The following is a 22,076-nucleotide window of genomic DNA, read 5'->3' on the forward strand; positions in this document are numbered from 1 at the left end:
GAGCAGAACTCATCGACGCATATAACCTCTTTAACCTAGGTATAAGAGGTAAATAATGCATTGCCTTGACAGCGACCATATTCCCGCTGGAAAGCCTCTTGAAACGAGGCTTTTCGCAAAATTTACAACTGTCTAAAGTTGCATCATCTTTATAATATAACATGCAACCATCTTCACAACAATCAATTCTCATTGACGAAAGTCCTAACTTAGAAACCAATCTCTTCGCCTTATAGAAATCACCAGGTAAGTTGATATTAGGATCAACTAGTTCACTCATAAGGTCAATGAAACAGTCCATGGCTGCTTGAGAAATATTCCAATTAGATTTGATACTTAGTAATCTAACTACAACAGACAGCTCAGAGTGCGGACTTCCTTCATGTAGTGGACGACTAGCTTCCTCTAACTGTTCATAAAAACATTTTGCATCATCATTAGGAGTTTGTTCAACATTTTCATTGGGCTCACTCCCAAAAGCATCCGCAACCATATCCTGAATTCTAGAATCAAGATTTGTATTCTCCACCGACCTACTACTTTCACCAACAACCATGTTATGAAATATCCCACGGCTACCATCGATCTCTCCATGATTAGTCCACACAAAGTAATTCTCTATAAACCCCTTCCTATAAAGATGAAGCTTAACTTCCTCCGATTTTTTAAACTTCATACAATCGCACCTGACACAAGGGCACCTAATTACTCCTTCACTTTGGTATGGTGGAAGTGACATTGCATGTCTAATAAAGTCATCAACCCCTTCTACAAAATCCTCCCGCAATCCCCGCCGATTAGGATAATTTCTATTGTACATCCAAGTACGATGTTCCATCTATACAAATAAAACAAGAATAAATTAATTTATTCTACAATTATAAATTAATTATATCTTTTTTAGTTAATTCAAGATAATTATTTTTTCCTAATTACACCAATTTATATCCTAAAAGTTTAATTCATATCCAAAAGATCCAATTCATATCTTAAAAGTTCAATTCATATCCTAAAAGTTCAATTCACAAGAACAAATCCTAAAAACTAAAATTTCAATTCATATCCTACGAGTTTAAATATAAACTAACTAAACTAAAGAAATTCAACCCATACCCTAAAAGTTCGATTCACAAGAACAAATTAATTTATTCTACAATTATAAATTAATTATATCTTTTTAGTTAATTCAAGATAATTATTTTTTTCTAATTACACCAATTTATATCCTAAAAGTTTAATTCATATCCAAAAGGTCCAATTCATATCTTAAAAGTTCAATTCATATCCTAAAAGTTCAATTCACAAGAACAAATCCTAAAAACTAAAATTTCAATTCATATCCTACGAGTTTAAACATAAACTAACTAAACTAAAGAAATTCAACCCAAACCCTAAAAGTTCGATTCACAACAACAAATTAATTTATTCTACAATTATAAATTAATTATATCTTTTTTAGTTAATTCAAGATAATTATATTTTTCTAATTACACCAATTTATACCCTAAAAGTTTAATTCATATCCAAAAGGTCCAATTCATATCTTAAAAGTTCAATTCATATCCTAAAAGTTCAATTCACAAGAACAAATCCCAAAAACTAAAATTTCAATTCATATCCTACGAGTTTAAACATAAACTAACCAAACTAAAGAAATTCAACCCATACCCTAAGCTAAACTAATTCATAAATAATTGACTAATTAACAAAACTAATTAGTTAATAAAACTAATTAACAAAACTAATTAAAACAAGACCTAAACCCTAATCCTCAATAAAATACAATGTTTAAATAATTGAAACACTAATCAATTGAAACTAATTCATAACTAATTAACAAAACCTGGAAATAATAAATAAATGGGTTGTAATTCAAACCTAGAATTTTTAGGAGATGGAGAAGGAGATCGAGGGGTGGCAGTGGCAGTGGCAGCGGCGACGGCGAGGGTGAGAACTGGACGGCGAGGGGGAGGGCTGGACGGTGAGGGGGAGGTTTGGGAGAAGGAGAAAGGGGAATGAAGGTTTAGAGTGAATAAGAGGGAAAAATTTCAGAGAAATGAGGGTTTCCCCCGTTTTTTACTTCTCTGATTTTAGAATTACCGACCAAAGTTGATCGGTAATTTTGGTCGGTACATTAAGTGCTGACCGTTTGACCAAAAACCGACCAACTTTGATCGTTTTTTTTTAAAAATTTAAATTCTTTAACCGACCAACGTTGGTCGGTAATTTTAAATATAAATTCTTAAATATTATAAAATATTTTAAATAATAAAATAATTATTAAAATTTAAAAAATTGGATCTAGATTACCGACCAACGTTGGTCGGTAATCCAAAATTTTCTTGTCTGGCCAGCTTGGTCAATTCGTTGACCAATTTACCGACCAACGTTGGTCGGTATTTAGTTTAAAAAAAATGTAAATGTTTTTTTCCCCAGTTTTCGTCCAATCTGGACTGTTTTTGGTCGTATTTTTTGACCGACCAACGTTGGTCGGAAATAGTTGATCGATTTTTAGCAGATTTTTAGTAGTGTGTTGAGTACAACTAGGTTCCAAGTGGTTGTACTGAACACAGGTATGTTCGAAATGGTTGTGATGCGCACATGCAACTAGGTTTCAAGCAGGGGCGGCCCAACCCTAAAGCAAGTGAAACACTTGCTTTAGGCCCCAAATATTTAAGGGCCCCAAAATTATTAGTATTTTTCTATATATAGTAATATATTATTTATATAATTATCTTTTATTATTGATAAATTTATTTCTTTATTGTCATATTAATTTTTAATAACTCGATTTCTTCCTCTAATTAATATAACTAAAATAGTTTTCTGTCAATCTTATTTTATTTTTTTTACTTAATTATATTTCTCTATTCAGTAGTTGGTCACGTAACTATATCTAATAATCTAACTTATTATTTATTTTCCTAACATAAATTATACTCTCTCCGTCCCAATTTGTATGAAAGTATTTGACTGGACATGGATTTTATGAAATAAAGGAAGGCTTTTGAAACTTGTAATCTTAAATAAATCATAGAAGTTTTTGGGTTAGAAATCATCTCATTAATGGTAAAAAGAAAAATCTAAAGTTGAATTGTTACCAAATATAGAAAGGGACTTACTAAAAAAAAAGGAGTCACTTATGTTTTCTCTCATTTCAATTGTGATGCAATCAACGTTAAATTCATTTAATTTTCTGTATTTTATAAAATTAAGTTCTCATTTTTTTTAATTCCACATCATCACTTGTCTAATTTTTTTTAAAACGATGTTCATTAAATTATATATATATATATATATATATATATATATATTAAGGCCTCTTATTAAGATTTTACTTTAGCCCTCCGATGAGGTTGCTGGTTTCAAGTTACATTGTTGATCACGACTAGCTAAGTTCTAAGTGATCATGCTGACCATAGGTAGGCTCCAAGTACCGTGGGGAGCAAGAATAGTTTCAAGTAGCCTTGCTAAGTATGCATAGGTTCCAAATAGCCGTACAGAGCACAGTTAGGTTCCAAATAACTATGCTAAGAACATGATAGGTTCCAAGTACTAAGCAAGGGTAAGTTCTGAGCATCCATATTCATGCTATGCACGGACACTTTAAGTATTACTCCCTCCGATCCATAATAAGTGACCTTTTGGCAGTGGTAGAGTCACCTTATTAACACCCATTCGCGTGAAAAATATACTGTGTAGTTAGGTAAAAAAATAAATTATATGTAAATATACTATGTATTGACTCCTCTTAATTTTCTGGTACATTTACTTTTATATATTTTGATATCCCTTAACGAAAATTCTGGCTCCGCCACTACCTTTTGGCCTTTGGCACACCCTTAAAAAAATAGTAACTCCTAGAAAAAAATAGGTATTTTGAAAAAATAAAGTTAATTACTTCTTTATTATGTAAAAGATCACTTATTTTGAACGGAAGAAAAAATGTCAAAAAGTCATTTATTATGAACGGGAGGGAGTACTAACCATTAAAGCATAAAAACTATTATCAGCACATTGTGACCCTTTTCAACATTTAATTTCCTCATTAAAGCTTAGGTAAAGGCCAATTTTCAGCTAACTTTACATTAAATTTATGTTCTACATGAAGTAGCTCACGCATTTAATACCGACATCCATCCATTAGCTCTTAATGCCCCGTTTCATGATTTTATGTCTACTTTTGCAAATGACAGCTTGAACCTTATAGCCAGTATTTCAAAGATACAGTTATAGACGGACAACTTTGGGATAACACTTTATAATAACACACACAACTTTGTAGCTGTGTGATATTAGGAGATCATGAGAAGTGAGATTAAACAACAGCCTCTTCTAAAATATAATGCACACTTTATAATAAACCAATGTGATCCGACTCTTTCTTTCTAAGACCCTATGCATATATAGCGAGAACTCAATGCATTCGATGCAAGGGGCAGATTTAGGGGGGCGGAAGGAGGTTCACCCCAACCCCTTCGCTACATATAAGGCAAAATCTGTTTTGTGCCTATTATATTTTAAATCCCCTTAACACACCCGAAAGTATAGCTCCATATGGTCAGAGTGGTTCAAAACCTTAGTAAGATCGCTAATTCAATTCCCACTAGCCATGATCTTTTTTAACTTTTTGTCTTTTGAACCCCTTAGCCGAATTCCTACGTCCGCCATTGTTCGCTATTTTTAATGCCTACATGGCTAAATTACATTGTCAATTGTCACCATCATAATTATAATAGGAGGATATAAACAGAGTTGCATTCGTACCAATGATCTGAATAATGATCAAGTATACATCCATATATACCAAATATTTTAAAAAATAAAAGTGCGGATCAGTGACGGAGCTAGAATTTTCATTAAGAAGTGTCAAAATATATAAAAGTAAACTTACCAAAAAATTAAGGGAAGTCAATACATAGTATATATACATATAAAATTTTCTTTTTACCAACGTACACAATATAAGGTAGTTCCGCCACTGTTGCGGACATGAACAAAAGATTTCTGCATATAAGACAACCACTTTATCAAAGAAGGAACTTCAATCTCTTTGCTACCATATCTTACGAGTATATAAATATATCGTGTTCTGTAACTTACAAGACAATGTATCTCTCTCTATATATCTTTACAAAAATCGTCTAACTCAGGTTTACATGGATATGTTAAGGTCAATACGAGGTTTTTTCATGCTTAGCACAGGCAATATTGGAACAATTGTATCGCATCGCGGACATCTTGGATTGGTCCTTGATATCAGCACGTAAAGGAGACAACTTGGACAACCAGAAGCAAATGAATTCATGTCGTACTGATTAGTAATATCTGTATCCTTGATTGATGATATTGAAGAATTTGAAGTAGGAGATGATGTGATAGACCTGAGTACTACTGATTCTGGTACGGAGCGCTTCCTCTTTAATGATTCCTTCTCTGCCCTTTCTAAAGCAAATTTTACTTTTTCAAGGGTGCACACACTATGATTATAACCCGATGACGACGACGACGATAGTAGTTTTAGGTCTAACTTAGTATCCTCAAATAGACTGAGAGGAAAGTTGAGATCTTGAAACTTTCCAACTGTTTGATATTTTGGTTGCTTATTCATTGATGAGAAATAATTTGAACAACTTTTCCTTTGTAGATACACTTTTCCTGACTGTTGCAAATTAATTTCACCATATCAATATCATTAATTATTCATAATCCAACCATATAAATAAAACTATAAAATTAAATGATTGATTACTGCAAATATTTTTGTTATTTTTTCGTACTTGATAAATGCTTGTAATAAATACCTCTAGCAAAATTCCATCACTAAGTACGTACGACAAATATTTACCGAAGCGGTACGTTAATGCAAAAGAAACAAAGAAGAGAATTATACACGTTAAGTCCATGAAAAAGAAAAGGAAAAAAAACAAAATCAAGACTTAACACATACTCCATCATTCAACTACACAGTACACCTTTAACAAAATAATTAAGGTCAGTTATACGAAATTTATGTAACCATAATCTAGGTTTCTCTTTCACTATGTTGTTTTTGTTCCATATAAACAAAGACACAAACAGATGTTATTCATCGCCTTCATTTGTACTCTCTCTTGTTCAATTTAGACGATACATTTTCTTTTTATCGAAAGTCAAATTGACTCAACTTTAAAGCTAAATTGGATTAATTCAACTCAGTAATTTAAAATTAAAATTTAAATATTTAAAAACTATACAAAAAGTTCGATAAGTTACAATTTTTCTCATGTTAATATGATTAAAAAATATATTTTAAAATATTAATCAAACTGATAAACGGAGAAAAAATACCTTCAAGTCGAGGCGCTTTTCCCAGCCAGAAGGAACCTGCAAGTCGAGGTCCAACTCCTTTGAATCAAGGGTTGAACATCCGCCGAGCAAGTTCCGAGTGATCAGGGCCGTTGATTCTACTGCCATAACTTAACCAAAGAAAAGATATATTTTTTTAAGAAAAATATTGTAAGTATGTAGAAGGACAGAAGAGAGAAGGGGTTTGAAAGAATATTGAAACAGAAAGACAAAAAGAAGAGTTGGGAAAATGGCTAATAAATAAACGGGAAGAAAGAAGTAAATGGAGCCCGCCCGTTATGCATAAAAGGGATAATAATGAGTTTATAATATAGTCAGAGGGGACGCACATGTTAAGTTGATTGAAATTACTTCGAGAAAAACTTTATATATAAATGTTTTAAAAAAATAATCACTTTAGCATAAGTCCCCGTACCAATTATTATTAGCAATGATAAATTTATATTGGGTGTCATGATAGCCCCGGCGACCGCCGAATTTGGGTCCCCCTCTGAATACAGTAGTAATAGTCATAATTGGGGTGAATTTAATTATAGTATTTTTGGTACTCCCCGTTTACTTTTACTTATCTACTATACTAAAAATATATTTTTATTTTTATTTATCAATTTTAGCAAATCAAAAGAAGCCAATTTTTTCTCCTGTTATTTTTATCGTTAACTACCCATTCTTCAAATAATTTCTCAAACTTTTTTAAAATATAATTATTATTATGGATATTATGGTAAAATATATAATTCATTTAGACGAGTAAATTGGACGGGAGGAAGTATATAGTATTATACAAGTGGATTCAGAATTGATATGAGTTTGGGGGTGGGGGGGGGGGGGTGTTAGTAATGGCGGCATTAAAAGCTAATAATGACACTACAACGCAGTTGTAATTTATTGCATGCACATTTTTCCATTACTACTCCTTAGACCTTTTAGCTCCTTTACGTAGCTCCATTTAATGTTCATTTGTAGTAGTAATTACTACAACTACTAAGTACTACTCTTTTCCTTTCGAAGTAACAATAAATTAATATATCTCCCATTAGTTTTGGATAAAAACTTGTATATGTATAAAATTATTAAGAGATATCATGGTTAAGTAATAATTTTGGATGAAAATATACACTCCTTCTGTTTCAATTTAGGTGACGCACTTTTCTTATTAGTCTGTTCTAAAAATAATAACATATTTCTACAATTGAAAATAATTTAATTTTAAACATTTTATTTTATCCTTAACGAGAAACTTTTATCACTACACAAATGTCATGGCCACACAAAACTTTTACCCCTTAAACTTTTAAGAACACAAATTTCAAAAATCTTTTTTTTCTTAAACTCTGTGCCGAATCAAACTAACTCGTCTAAAGTGAAACGGAGGGAGTAACACTTATTAATTAACTATAGTGATAACATTATATGTGCAGACACATATATATCATATATTCATGGTTAAAACATCAGCTAGCAGAATGCTTACCGAATGCGATAACCAACCTCTGATATCAGGCCTACGTGTGCCAACCCCAAATAGGAAACTACTATCGCTTGGGCCTAAACTCCTGAATCGGCAGGATCGACGTTGAGCAAAAGTGAAGTTAAAGCAGCCAACAACGCATGTCCTTTATTTGGTAGGGCTTGAAAGGCTGGACAACTTGTTTTCCTTTTTTGTCCAATATTTTCAATCTAAGACGGATGAGACTAAGCAGCTGCCGACCGTTCCAACTACAATTATATATTGTATCAAGATTACATTAATAATGCAATATTTTGTAATGCAACTCCCTGAAGATATGATTCCTCCTAAGGTTTCAATAATAATTGGATGTAGTTTAATTTGCATATGAGCAATCATCTTTATTTGACTTTTGTTTGCTCGAGAGTGGGCTTTAATAAGGGGTGAGTTAACTTTTGACATTATTGTTCTACAACTAATTCCCATGTTACGTTTCCTTTTTTCCTTTGGTTAATTTGTCCATTAATACGTACTGCTTCTTTAAGCACGGCGCAGATGTTGCTGCACGATCACTAAGTCAGACCCATTATTGTGTCAATCACCGATATACTAAGATTTATGGTTGAATCTATGTACGAAACTTCCAAACTGCCTTTGAAAAGAATGACAGTAACATTTAGAATCCAATAAATGAACAATACAATTCTTTAAAGACTCTCTCTATAATAAATACTTATTTTAAAGAGATAAATGGTAATTTAATTAAATAATCTCTATAATTAATGTTATTAAATAAATTTCTCAATAGATGAGCCAAAAACGACATTTAAAAGCACCAGAGGGAGTAAGATGTATCGTCATTTACCATGAAATATGATTGGGTATCCAAAGGGGTCGTTTCCTAAGCTAATAATCTCGAAATTAAATGCAGAATTATTCTATCGCGCGTTTGGTTAAGTTTTTGAATCCGTGATTAGCAATTCGACGACTAAGTAATCGCATAATTGAGTATTATTCTATACCACATTAATGGTGAGATAATAATCCCCTAAATACACTAAAATAACAGAGATGTCTTTCTCCAAAGCTCTTCCCCCAAGCCATTAAACGGTTAAAATTGAAAATGAAAGTCTATCCAACTTATCTAAGATACACCAAATACATATTTATATTATACCTCGTATATCCCATGTTTAGTTCAATGAACCGAACACGTACCAATAAAAATATATTCATAAAATAATTCTATTATTATTATTTTGACATGTTATAATTCCATCATTATAATCTTGAGATAACTTATTTTCTGATCCCAACAAGTTAAAAGAAAAACTCATAAAGTCGAGCAAGAAAGTTAGGAGTTCGCATTGTTCAGAATTGCAGTGAGGAAAAGAGTGAAGTTTTTGTACTTTTTGGCAGGGGAATGAGGGTAAAGGCAGAACTTTAGATTTGTTTGTGTGTGGATATGGATTAACATGAATACATGAGCAACCAATAAGGGTTGTGGTGGAGTGGTAAGTATTTCTTTATCCTTAATCAAAGTTCTCGGATTCGAGTTTCTCGGTATGGAATCACCTTTGTTAGGGAGCACTTTACCCTCAATGTAAGACTTTCCGACGCGAATCCGGATTTAATCGGCTGAGCAGGCGAGGAATTAACTTCACCTCACTTTTGCTGTCTCAATTAATTAAGAAATTAAATGCTAGGTAAAGCTAAAGACACGAATAAGGTGTACGGTGCCTAATTCGGTAATTCCCCTCTGGCTTAAGGTCCAAGAGAAAAAGAGTCCTTAAGTATGCGTTTGGATATAAAAAATATGAGATTTGAAAAAAAATAGTTTTTGAAGTCAAATTGAAAAAAGTTATTTAAAATTGAAATTATATTTGAACAAATATTATAATTTTATGAGAGAAAAATATTATTTACTAGAAAAAGAGATAAAACCCATTTTTCAAATTTGAAACTCATTTTCAAAATTTGCTGAAACTCACATTCAAAAATTTAGGCAACTATATAATCAAACAATGTTCTGAAGATTCGCATTAAATGGCTTTTAATATCGGCATTAATGATTCAAAATTGAATTAACTTCCCAGAAAACTGCGACTTTTCCCTTGGTGAAGAGTGAAGACTAGTCATAAGTCATAACTCTTTGAATGCTACATTTAATGTTTCCTAGTGAAGGGATTTGAATTTTCTAGTGTACCAAAAAAAATAAAATAAAATTGAAACCTCTCCCACTTTGTATATTCAATTGTATACATATACCTCTCTACTTTTGAGCGAAAAAATAATCATTTTAATGACCACCCACAAGTATACTACTGTAATAAATGAGATCCTTTCGTCATTAATCAAAAGTGTGGCCGTGGGTATGGGAAGTAGAAGAATTTTGAAAGCTGCAATGGATTTACTATAACAATATCTTTGTGGATTTCTTTTCTAATTAAAATGAATATTGATTGATATTTTTTAAAGGCGAAATACATAAATAAAAGGTAAATAATCCTTTTAAGTTCCCTTAGTTGACCTGGCATATGCGTGTGTTCTACCAAAAGTTTTAGCGCGTGTCTTTTTGTGGCCTAGAACACTTCTCTTCTCTTTCCCTACTTCCATGGCCGACCCTCTCCTTATCCACCATTTACGCACAATTTAATATATGTACACACACCCAAAAACGCCACTAAACTCCATTCACTGCCACCTTAATCATTAGACCTATTTCAAAGGCAAAAATATTTTAAAAAATAAAAATTGATGCTGAAAACTAAATTATTTTGACTTGCACTATTTCTCAGCAGAAAAAATGGAGATTTCACTCTTTTTCAGCGGAAAATATTTTGGTTTACACTCAATTTTCGTCCCAGATGAGTTGTGTATTTCAATAGCTGCTAAAAAAAGTAATTAAATCAAAAACAAAAAAAACTGAATAAAAAGAAATGGGTTATTGTTGTTTTGTTTGAATTACAACATAAATTCTTGAATAAATAGTCATCTTAGTGACAAGCTCAAGACAAAGGTGAAGAGGGGAAAATGGGGGTAAGCAAAGGAGAAGAACAACAGGGGTACGGGTGGTGGGGGAGGGCTTGGAAGAAGAAGAGAAGTGAGGTGGGAGTTGGGGGGTGGGGCATAGAGTTTGGACGAAGGGTGAGAGATCCTCTTTTCTTTTCAAATTAAATATGGTTTTGTTTTAGCTTTTTATTTACACGTGTGGGCTTGTCATTACTAGCTTTGACGCATTATTACTTTTTTTTTTGTTTTTATTAATTTTAATTCTCATTGTTAGCCACGTGTCAAATATTAATTGGTTCTTAAAATAGTCTTCGAATGTGTATTACACGCTGTGCGGGTTGACTAGATCGGGTATTTACGTGATACATTTATTGTCACTTGAAGTGTTTAACTGAAAATAGGCTCAGTTGAGATGTTTAGTTGATTATTGGGACAACTTATATGAGCCGTTTATATATTTCATTTTTTTTTAAAGAAAGAGCAGCCCGGTGCACAATGTATCCCATATTCACGCAGAGTAGGAGGAAAAGTCATATCCCAAAAGGTGTGATGTAGACAGTCTACCCTAACACAAATATTAGTAGCGAACAATCTCGCGGATATAAATCTCAGCCAACCGCTCCGAAGAATAATTAGTACCAACTGGAATAAAATGCGCGGACTTAGTTATAACGACCCGACCGGTCGTTTTGAGAGTTATAGCCCTGATCCCCTGTTTACTGCTTTCCTCGTATCTTTTTATGCTTATGTGACTTGTCGGGAGGTTGTTATTGTGGTTTCAGAGTGAATTGGGACACTTAGTCCCTAAACGGAAGCTTAATTCTTAGGATTTTGACCGTAGTCGGGACTGTGTGAAGACGAATCCGGAATGGAGTTACGTCGGTTCCGTTAGCTCCGTTGGGTGATTTTGGACTTAGGAGCGTGTCCAAATTGTGTTTTGGAGGTCTGTAGATGATTTTGACTTGAATTGGCGAAAGTCGAATTTTTGGAGATTTTGACCGGTAGTGGACTTTTTGATATCGGGGCGGATTTCGATTCTGGAGATTGGAGCAGGTCCGTAATGTCAATTATGACTTGTGTGCAAAATTTGAGGTCAATCAGACGCGATTTGATAGGCTTCGGCATCGGTTGTAGAAGTTTGAACTTTCAAAGTCCATTAAGTTTGAATCAGAGGGTAATTCGTGTTTTTAGCGTTATTTGATGTGATTTGAGGGCTCGACTAAGTTCGTATGGTGTTTTAGGACTTGTTGGTATGTTTGGTTGAGGTCCCGGGGGGCCTCAGGTGTATTTCAGATGCTTAACGGATCGAAAATTGGACTGGTGTATTTGTTGAAGTTTCTGGTTTCTGGTGTTTTTGCACATGCGGTGGGGAGACCGCAGGTGCGAACTCGCACATGCGAATGAAGGAGCGCAGATGCGGGATTTGGCAGCCTAAGCTGGGTTCGCAGGTGCGGAGGTAATTGTGCAGAAGCAGCCTCGCTTCTGCGGTTGGTCTGTGCACAGGAACGGCGAGGGTCGCAGGTGCGGTTCCTTGGTCGCAGGAGCGCATCCGCAGGTGCGATGCTTCTCTCGCAGATGCGGACCCAGGGACTAAAGCTAAGTCCGCACCTGCGATGAAATTTTTGCAGGTGCGGCGTCGCAGGTGCGGCATCGCAGGTGCGATTATAGGCCCGCAGATGCGAAATCGCTAGGCAGAAAAGGCCAAGTTCAAGGGTTTTATTCCATTTCCAATTTTGGGACTTTGAGAGCTCGGATTTGGGCGATAATTGGGAAAATTTTCAGAGGAAGCTTTTGGGTAACGATTCTTAACCTATTTATGGTTATATTCCACTAATCTATCACTAATTTCATCTTTTAATTTGGGATTTGGTTGAGAAATTTGTGTGTGGGGAGGGGGGAGGGGGAGAGAGGAAGTTGGAAAGTTCTTCAAATAAGTTTTTGAGTTTTGATATCGGATTTGGATAATTTTGGTACGAATAAGCTCGTGAGTGAATGAGTGTTCATATTTTGTAATTTTTACCCGATTCCGAGACGTGGGCCCGAGTCGACTTTTTGGGGCGATTTTCTAAATTCTTTCTTTAGCTTTGATTTCATTTATTAGACTAATTTCTAATAGTTGTACTTATGATATGTAATTGATTTTGGCTAGATTTGGGCCATTCAGAGTCGGATATTCGTGGAAAGGGCATTGCTACCGATTGGTTGAGCTTGGTTCGAGGTAAGTGGCTTGCCTAACCTTGTGTGGGAAAAATTTCCTTAGGATTTGGTACTGTTGTGATATGTGAGCGTCGTGTACGTGGTGTGACGAGTACGTACACGAGCTATTTGTTGTAAAACCCAATTTATTTTACTGAGTAGTAACCTGTTTTTCCTTTAATTTGAGTTATACCGTTTAAATGAGTATTAGTATGTTTTTAATTCTTAATTGAGCTATTCCAATATGTGTAGTTATCATGTTTAGTCTAATATCGCATGTCTACATGCTTTAACTGCTTATTTGAACTCTGTGAAGCATGCCTAGTTGATTCATGTTTTTCCTTGTTCTTTATCAGTATAACTGTAGAAATCTTGTTGTTAACAATTGTATTTATCGGTTTAAGTTGTGTGTTTATTTTTGAGACTACGAGGCGGTTTCTCGAGAGTTCTCCCTGCACATTTACTATTAAGACTACGAGGCGGTTACTCGGGAGTTTTCCCTGCACATTTACTTTTGAGACTACGAGGCGGTTCCTCGGGAGTTCTCCCTGTATATTTATTTTGGGACTACGAGACGATATCTCGGGAGATCCCCTGTTGTTTACCCCTATGTGTTGTACTGTTGCCTTGTTGTGTTTCCTTTTGTTAAATTCTAGTCTCTTATTATACTGTATATTCTCCTGCCTTATTTATTATTTACCAGTGGTCCTGACCTGACCTCGTCACTACTCGACCGAGGTTAGGCTTGGCACTTACTGGGTACCATTGTGGTGTATTCATGCTACTCTTCTGCACATGTTTTGTGTGCAGATCCAGGTACTTCTTATCAGCCCCGTTACTAGCTGAGAGTGCTTGCTGTTGTACGGAAACTTCAAGGTACATCTTCCGCGTCCGCAGACCTCGGAGTCCCCCTCTATTCCCTTCTATGTCATTTACCTTCAGTACTTCCTTTATTAGACTCTGGTCTACAGAGATACTAGTTTTCTTCTGTAGCTTGTGACTTATGATGTTTCGAATTTTGGGAATACTGTGTATTACTAGAGTGTTGGTTATTGTACATGCCGAGCGACATATTAATTATTTGTTGCAGTTAGTTGTTAAGTTTTACTTCCATTTTTGTTATTTCCGCATTTTGTTAGGCTTACCTTGTCGTAGAGACTAGGTGCTGTCACGACATCTTACGGAGAGAGAATTGGGTCGTGACAAGTTTGTATCAGAGCTCTAGGTTCATAGGTGTCGTGAGTCACAAGCCTGTTTATTAGAGTCTCGCGGATAGGTACAGAGACGTCTGTATTTATCTTCAGGAGGCTATGGAACTGTTAGAAAAAATTACGCTCCTTGATTCCTTGTCGTGTGAAAATTGTTGACTTCAAATTTCTAAACTTTTGTATTTTATTCTCTCACAGATGGTGAGGACACATACAGGCGGATCTGATGACCAGGAACCCGCTCCCCCTGCTAGAGACCGTGAGAGGTCGGGGCCGGGGTAGAGGCCAAGGACGTCCACGCGGTGCAGCTAAAGCACCCGCGCGAGCTGCGACTGAGGAGCCCCCAGTAGCTCCAATTGGAGGGCAGGCACCTGTGGTACATGTTGTTGTACAAGCTCTCTAGGAGACTCTAGCCCAGTTCATAAGCATGTTCAGCACCTTAGCTCAGGCTGGATTGATTCCACTTGCACCTGCCACATCTCAGGCCGGGGGAGGAGCACAGACTCCCGTCGCCGGTACTCCAGAGCAGCGGGTTCAAGTCGACTAGGTTCCAAAGATTTTACCGATGCAGCCAGTAGCTCCATCTCAGCTCGAGGTTAGGGCAGCAGTTTCTGAGGCAAAGCAGCTCAGACTTGAGAGGTACAAGAAGTACCACCCTCCTACCTTCAGTGGATTGGCGTCAGAGGATGCCCAGGGTTTTCTATAGGAGTTTCACAGTATTCTCCGTACTATGGGTGTAGTGCAGTTGAGTGGGGTTTCTTTTACTGTATTCCATCTTAGAAGAGCAGTCTATCAGTGGTGGCGTGCTTATGAGTTGAGTAGTCCGGCTGAGGCAAATTCACTTACATGGACTCAGTTCTCGGACATGCTTTTGAGGGAGTATGTTTCTTAGAGTCTCGGGATGCATGGCGTGCGGAGTTTGAGCAGTTGCGCCAGGGTGCTATGACTATATCAGAGTATGTAGTTCGCTTCAGTGATTTGGCCCGACATGCACCAGCCTTGGTTGCCACAGTTCGAGAGAGGGTTCGTCGGTTTATTGAGGGACTCCACCCCAGTATCAGGCTTAGCATGGACCGAGAGTTGGAGATGGATATTTCTTACCACCAGGTTGTAAGTATTGCTGGGAGATTGGAGGGTATGCTTGCTTGGGAGAGAGAGGAGAGGGAGGCCAAGAGGTCTCGAGAGTATGGCACTTATAGCGGTACTCGTGCCCGAGCTGCAGTTCGCCATTGTAGGGGCTTTGGGAGTCGCTCCGTTCATTCAGCTCTTCCAACCGCCAGTGGTATTCCGGTCCCTTCTAGGCCCAGGAGCCTTATTATGCACTGCCAGTATCTAGTGCACCTCCTGTACGGGGTGCTTTTAGCAGTCAGTCCAGCAGACTTGGCTCGAGCCAGTCACATCAGCCACGCTCTCTGAGAGCTTATTTTGAGTGTGGAGACACTCGCCATATGGTGAGGGATTGCCCCAGACTTAAGAGGGGTGCACCTCCACAGACTTCTCAGCCACCGCGTGCTCCACCGGGTCCTTAGGCTATGATTCCAGCACCAGCTACCGCCCCACCTGATCAGCCAGCTCGAAGTGGAGGTCGGTGAGATCGAAGTCGCCCTAGAGGGGGAGGCCAGGCCAGATATTATGCTCTCTCGGCTCGTACAGAGGCAGTTACTTCCGACTCTGTCATTATAGGTATTGTTCTGGTCTGTCATAGAGACGCGTTGGTTTTATTTGATCCAGGCTCCACTTATTCCTATGTGTCATCTTATTTTGCCCCGTACTTGGGCTTATCCCATGATTCCTTAAGTTCTTCTGTTTATGTATCTACACCTGTGGGTGATTCTATTATTGTTGACCGTGTGTATCGGTCGTGTTTGATTGTTATGAGTAGTTTTGAGACCAGAGCTGATTTATTATTGCTCAGTATGGTGGATTTTGATATTATTTTGGGTATGAACTGGTTGTCGCCCCATTATGCTATTCTTGATTTTCATGCTAAGACCGTGACACTAGCTATGCTAGGATTACCGCGGTTTGAGTGGAGTGGTAACCTAGAGTATACTCCCAGCAAAGTTATTTCATTTTTAAAGCTCAACGAATAGTTGAGAAGGGGTGTGGCATGTATCTAGCTTATGTGAGAGATGCCAGTATTGATACCCCTACAGTTTAGTCAGTCCCAGTAGTGAGGGATTTTCCAGATATTTTTTCAGCTGATCTTCCGGGCATGCCGCCCGACAGATATTTTGATTTTGGCATTGATTTGTTGTCGGGCACTCAGCCCATCTCTATTCCTCCATATCGTATGGCTCCTCCCGAGTTGAAGGAATTGAAAGAGCAATTATAGGAATTGCTTTATAAGGGCTTCATTCGGCCTAGTGTGTTACCTTGGGGTGCTCCGGTCTTATTTGTGAAGAAAAATGATGGTTCTATGAGTATGTGCATTGATTATCGCCAGCTGAACAAAGTTACAGTGAAGAACATATATCCATTGCCTCGTATTGATGACTTAGTTGATCAGTTACAGGGTGCCAAAGTGTTTTCCACGATTGACTTACGTTCAGGCTATCATCCGCTGAAGATTCGGGAGCCAGATACCCCGAAGACTGCTTTCAACACTCGGTATGGTCATTACGAGTTCCTTGTGATGTCTTTTGGGCTGACCAATGCCCCAGCCTCTTTTATGCACTTGATGCATAGTGTGTTCGTGCCCTATCATGACTCATTCTTTATTGTCTTAATTGACAACATTCTAGTGTACTCTCGGACTCGGGAGGATCATGAGAAGCACCTGAGGACTGCGCTTCAGACCTTGAGAGAAAAGAAGTTATATGCAAAATTTTCAAAGTGTGAGTTTTGGCTAGACTCAGTGGCATTCTTGGGTCATGTAGTATCGAGTGATGTGATCCAGGTAGATCCAAAGAAGATTGAAGTAGTACAAAGTTGGCTCAGACCATCCTCAGCTATAGAGAATCCTATCTACGACCTTGAGTTAACAGCTATTTTTCATGCCTTGAAGATTTGGAGGCACTATTTATACGGTTTCCCTTGTGAGCTTTAAGCCGATTATCGGAGTTTGCAGTATCTGCTCAAGCAAAAATATCTTAACTTGCGTCAGCGGAGGTGGTTGGAGCTATTCAAGGACTATGATATCACCATTTTGTACCATCCGGGGAAGGCCAATGTGGTGGTCGATGCTTTGAGTCGCCGAGCAAAGAGTTTAGGGAGTTTAGCATATCTACCAGCAGTAGAGAGGCCATTGGCATTGAATATTCAGGCCTTAGCCATCTTGTTTGTGAGATTGGATATTTCTGAGCCGAGCCGAGTATTGGCTTGTGTGGTCTATTAGTCTTCTCTTTATGATCGTATCAGGGAGCATCAATATGATGACCCCCATCTGCTTGTCCTTAAGGACACGGTCCAACACAGTGATGCTAAGGAGGTAAATATTGGGGATGATGGTGCATTGAGGATGCATGGCAGGCTATGTGTGCCCAATGTAGATGGTTTGCGTGAGTTGATTCTCTAGGAGGATCACAACTCGCGGTACTCCATTCATCCAGGTGTCGCGAAGATGTACCAGGACTTGAAGCAACATTACTGGTGGAGGAGGATGAAAAAGGACATAGTGGAGTATGTAGATCGGTGCCTAAATTGCCAGCACGGGAAGTATGAGCATCAGTTGCCAGGTGGGTTACTTCAGAAATTAGAGATTCCGGAGTAGAAATGGGAGCGGATCACTATGGATTTCGTTGTTGGACTCCCACAGACTCAGCGGAGGTTTGATGCAGTTTGGGTGATTGTGGATAGACTGACCAAGTCAGCTCATTTCCTTCCTGTGATGACTACCTATTCTTCCGAGCAGCTGGCTCGAATTTATATACGCGAGATCATTAGGCTTCATGGCGTACTGGTATCTATCATCTCTGACTGGGGTACGCAGTTTACATCACGGTTCTGGAGTACTGTACAACATGAGTTGGGGTACTCAAGAGGAGCTGAACGTAGCATTTCACCCTCAAACAGACCGGCAGTCCGAGCGCACTATTCAGATATTAAAGGATATGCTATGTGCGTGTGTGATAGATTTTGGAGGTTCTTGGGATTAGTTCTTGTCACTTGGGAGTTTGCCTACAACAACAGTTATCAGTCGAGCATCCATATTGCACCGTATGAGGCTCTGTATGGTAGGCGGTGTCGGTCTCCAGTGGGTTGGTTCGAGCCGGGCGAGGTTAGATTATTGGGTACAGACTTGGTTTGGGATGCCCTGAATAAGGTGAAGGTGATTCAGGATTGACTTCGCACAGCCCAGTCCAGACAGAAAAGTTATGCGGATCGAAAGGTACGCAATATTGCCTTCATGGTTGGAGAGTGGGTCTTGCTCCGTATTTCGCCTATGATGGCATTATGAGGTTTGGGAAGAAAGGCAAGCTAAGCCCAAGGTTCATTGGTCCCTTTGAGGTGTTGCGGCATGTTAGGGGGGTTGCTTATGAGCTTGCCTTACCTCATAGTTTAGCAGGAGTTCATCCGGTATTCCATGTTTCTATGCTCCTGAAGTATCATGGTGATTCGTCTCATGTACTGGATTTTAGCTCAGTTCAGTTAGAAAAGGATCTATCTTATGTTAAGGAGCTAGTGGATATTTTGGACAGGCAGGTTCGAAAGCTGAGGTCGAAGAACATTGCTTCCGTGAAGGTTCAGTGGAGGGGCCAGCTGGTCGAGGAGGCAACTTGGGAGACCGAGCATGATATGCGCAACCGCTATCCTCATCTTTTCACCACTGTAGGTATGTCTATATGCTCATTCGAGGATGAACGATTGTTTTAAGAGGGGGAGTATGTAACGACCCGACCAATCATTTTGAGAGTTATAGCCCCGATCCCCTGTTTACTGCTTTCCCTGTATCTTTTTCTGCTTATCTGACTTGCCGGGAGGTTGTTGTTGTGATTTCAGAGTGAATTGGGACACTTAGTCCCTAAATAGAAGCTTAAGTCTTAGGATTTTGACCGTAGTTGGGAATGGAGTTACGTCAATTCCGTTAGCTCTATTGGGTGATTTTGGACTTAGGGGCGTGTCCGGATTGTGTTTTGGAGGTTTGTAGATGATTTTGGCTTGAATTGGCGAAATTCATTTTTTTGGAGATTTTGACCGGTAGTTGACTTTTTGATATCGGGGTCAGATTCTGATTCTGGCGGTTGGAGTAGGTCCGTAATATCAATTATGACTTGTGTGCAAAAATTGAGGTCAATCGGACGCGATATGATAGGTTTCGATATCGGTTGTAGAAGTTTGAAGTTTTAAAGTTCATTAAGCTTGAATTAGAGGGTGATTCATATTTTTAGCACTATTTGATGTGATTTGAGGGCTCGATTAAGTTCGTATGGTTTTTTAGAACTTGTTGATATATTTGGTAGAGGTCCCGGAGGACCTCGGATGTATTTTGGATGCTTAACAGATAGAAAATTGGACTGGTGTATTTGTTAAAGTTTCTGGTTTCCGGTGTTGTCGCATCTGCGGTGGGGAGACCGCACGTGCAGACTCGCACGTGCAGGTGAAGGAGCACAAATGCTTGATTTGGCAGCCCAAGCTGGGTTCGCAAATGCGAAGGTAATTGCGCAGAAGCGGCCTCGCTTCTGTGGTTGGTCTGTGCGCAGGAGCGGCGAGGGTTGCAGGTGCAGTTCCTTGGTTGCAGGAGAACATCCGCATGTGAGAACTATATGAAACATGGCCGAATGACGCACCACGGTGAACTGGACGACCCGTCTGAGCGTGTCTGAAAGAACGACTCCTACCGTAGTAAAACTGACCCCCTGAAGGAACACCACTGAAATCACCTGGACCACGAGGTCTCTAGGCCTCCCTCTCTCCACGTTCCTGACTACGGACCATCTCTATCTGCTGAGCAATGTCAACTACCTCATCAAAAGTAACACCATATACTCTCTCCCGAGTCATAAGTAACCGTAGCTGATATGTGAGTCCATCAATGAACCTCATAATCCTCTTCCTATTAGTGGGAACCAACCAAACGGCGTGATGAGCCAACACAGAAAATCTCATCTCGTACTGCATCACAGACATACCATCCTGACGTAACTGCTCAAACTGTCTGCGCAATTCCTCTATGCAAGACTGTGGCACGAACTTCTACAAAAAAAGAACAGATAACTCCTGCCATATAAGTGGTACTGCACCAACCGGCCTACGCCTCTCATAAGCCTCCCACCATCTGAAGGCTACTCCAAAAAACTGAAAAGTTGTGAATGAGACCCCATTGGTCTCTAGAATACATGCTGTCTAAAGCATCCGTTGGCACTTATCCAGAAAGTCCCGAGCATCCTCTATCTCAGCACTGCTAAATGATGGAGGTCGAAGCCTCCCAAATCTCTCAATTCTTCTATGCTCATCTTCTGCCATAACGGGGACTACCAAGGCCTGAGCAGCTGCAGTCGGCTAGGCTGGTAGTGCCCCTGGTATTTGAACTCCCTGCACTACCTACTATGGAGTACGGGCAACAAAAGTGTGAGTACCTCCCTGACCTAAGAAGTGGCTGGTGCGGCCTGAGACGAAACCACCTGAGCAAGGCCAGTGCAAACTGTCAATATATGGGCCAAAGTCTCCTGAAGGCCTAGAATCTCAATGGGCACAGCTGATGCCTGAGCTGGTCCTGTCGGCTCAGCTATATCTGGAATCTGCTCCTGAGCTGGAACAACTGGTGGTAGGTAGTACTACAGGTGCTGCTCCAACTGGTGTACGAGTTATACCTCGACCTCTACCTCGGCCTCTCGCGGCCCTAACTAGTGGTACTGGTGGCTGACCGTCCGATCCGGTAGTACGTGTCCTTACCATTTCTCAGAGAATAGAATAAAAGAAATTTAGTTTCCGGAATCAACAAATTCGCACGACAGAATACAAGAAAGTAAAATTTTCCTAATGGTTCGGCAGCCTCATGAAGATAAGTACAGATGTTTTCGTACCGATCCGCAAGACTCTACTAAACCTGGTCATGACTCGTGAGACCTATGTAACATAGGCTCTGATACCAACTTGTTAAGACCCAAAAATCGTAACATGTGATGATGGCGCGTGCAAGTCGAAAACATTAATAACCCACGATTTCCCTTAAGTTTGAAAATAAAATGTTTAATACAATACCAAAAATCTCGCAAATACCAATACAAACCCTCCCAAAACCTGGTGTCATTGAGTACATGAGCATCTATACATTACAAGTCTGGAAAACACGATCTATTATAATCTGAGACCAAATACATCAATTAAAAGGATAGGGAAGGAGAGACAAGATTTGCGAAACTTGGCAGCTACCTTTGAATCTCCGGATAATCAAATGTGTGAAAGAATCAACACCCACTGTCTTTGGGATCACCTGGATCTGCACACGAAGTGCAGGGTTTAGTATAAGTACAACCAACTCAGTATGTAACAATAATAAATAAGGAACTGAAAGTAGTGACGAGCTTCTCAGTTAAGTCCAAATACAGCACTTTCCAACATAAAATGGTAGGCATGCTCTCAAGTTCAACATTTAAAATTTCACAGTAATTTCATATCAAATTTGACTGAAACATAAAATAATGTTTTTCCGAAATTTCCAAAATAGTGATATATGACACCTGAAATGCAGCAAATAATGAAATCAATGCATCCTCTCAGAGTAAGAGTCACTCGTCACTCGCACTCAGTAGGTACCTGCGCTCACTGGGATGTGTAAAGACTCCGGAGGGGCTCCTTCAACCCAAGCGCTATACCAAGCCAATCATGGCATAAATCAATGAACCATGTTGCGACGTGCAGTCCAATCCCATAAATATTCTCACAATTAGGCACTCGGCCTCACTTAGTCATCAACCTCT

General features: G+C 38.7%; 1 long non-coding RNA gene across 1 annotated transcript; it reads right to left on the reverse strand.

Annotated features, from left to right (window-relative positions):
* Nucleotides 1–4,901: 4,901 nt before the first annotated feature.
* Nucleotides 4,902–6,620, reverse strand: LOC104089835 (uncharacterized). Its single transcript, XR_011410185.1, has 2 exons — nt 6,331–6,620; nt 4,902–5,662 (listed from the first exon to the last, which is right to left on the reverse strand). It is a non-coding gene; the product is annotated as an uncharacterized lncRNA (long non-coding RNA).
* Nucleotides 6,621–22,076: the final 15,456 nt, after the last annotated feature.

Source organism: Nicotiana tomentosiformis, chromosome 8 (assembly GCF_000390325.3).
Source record: "Nicotiana tomentosiformis chromosome 8, ASM39032v3, whole genome shotgun sequence".
Taxonomy (NCBI): Eukaryota; Viridiplantae; Streptophyta; class Magnoliopsida; order Solanales; family Solanaceae; genus Nicotiana; species Nicotiana tomentosiformis.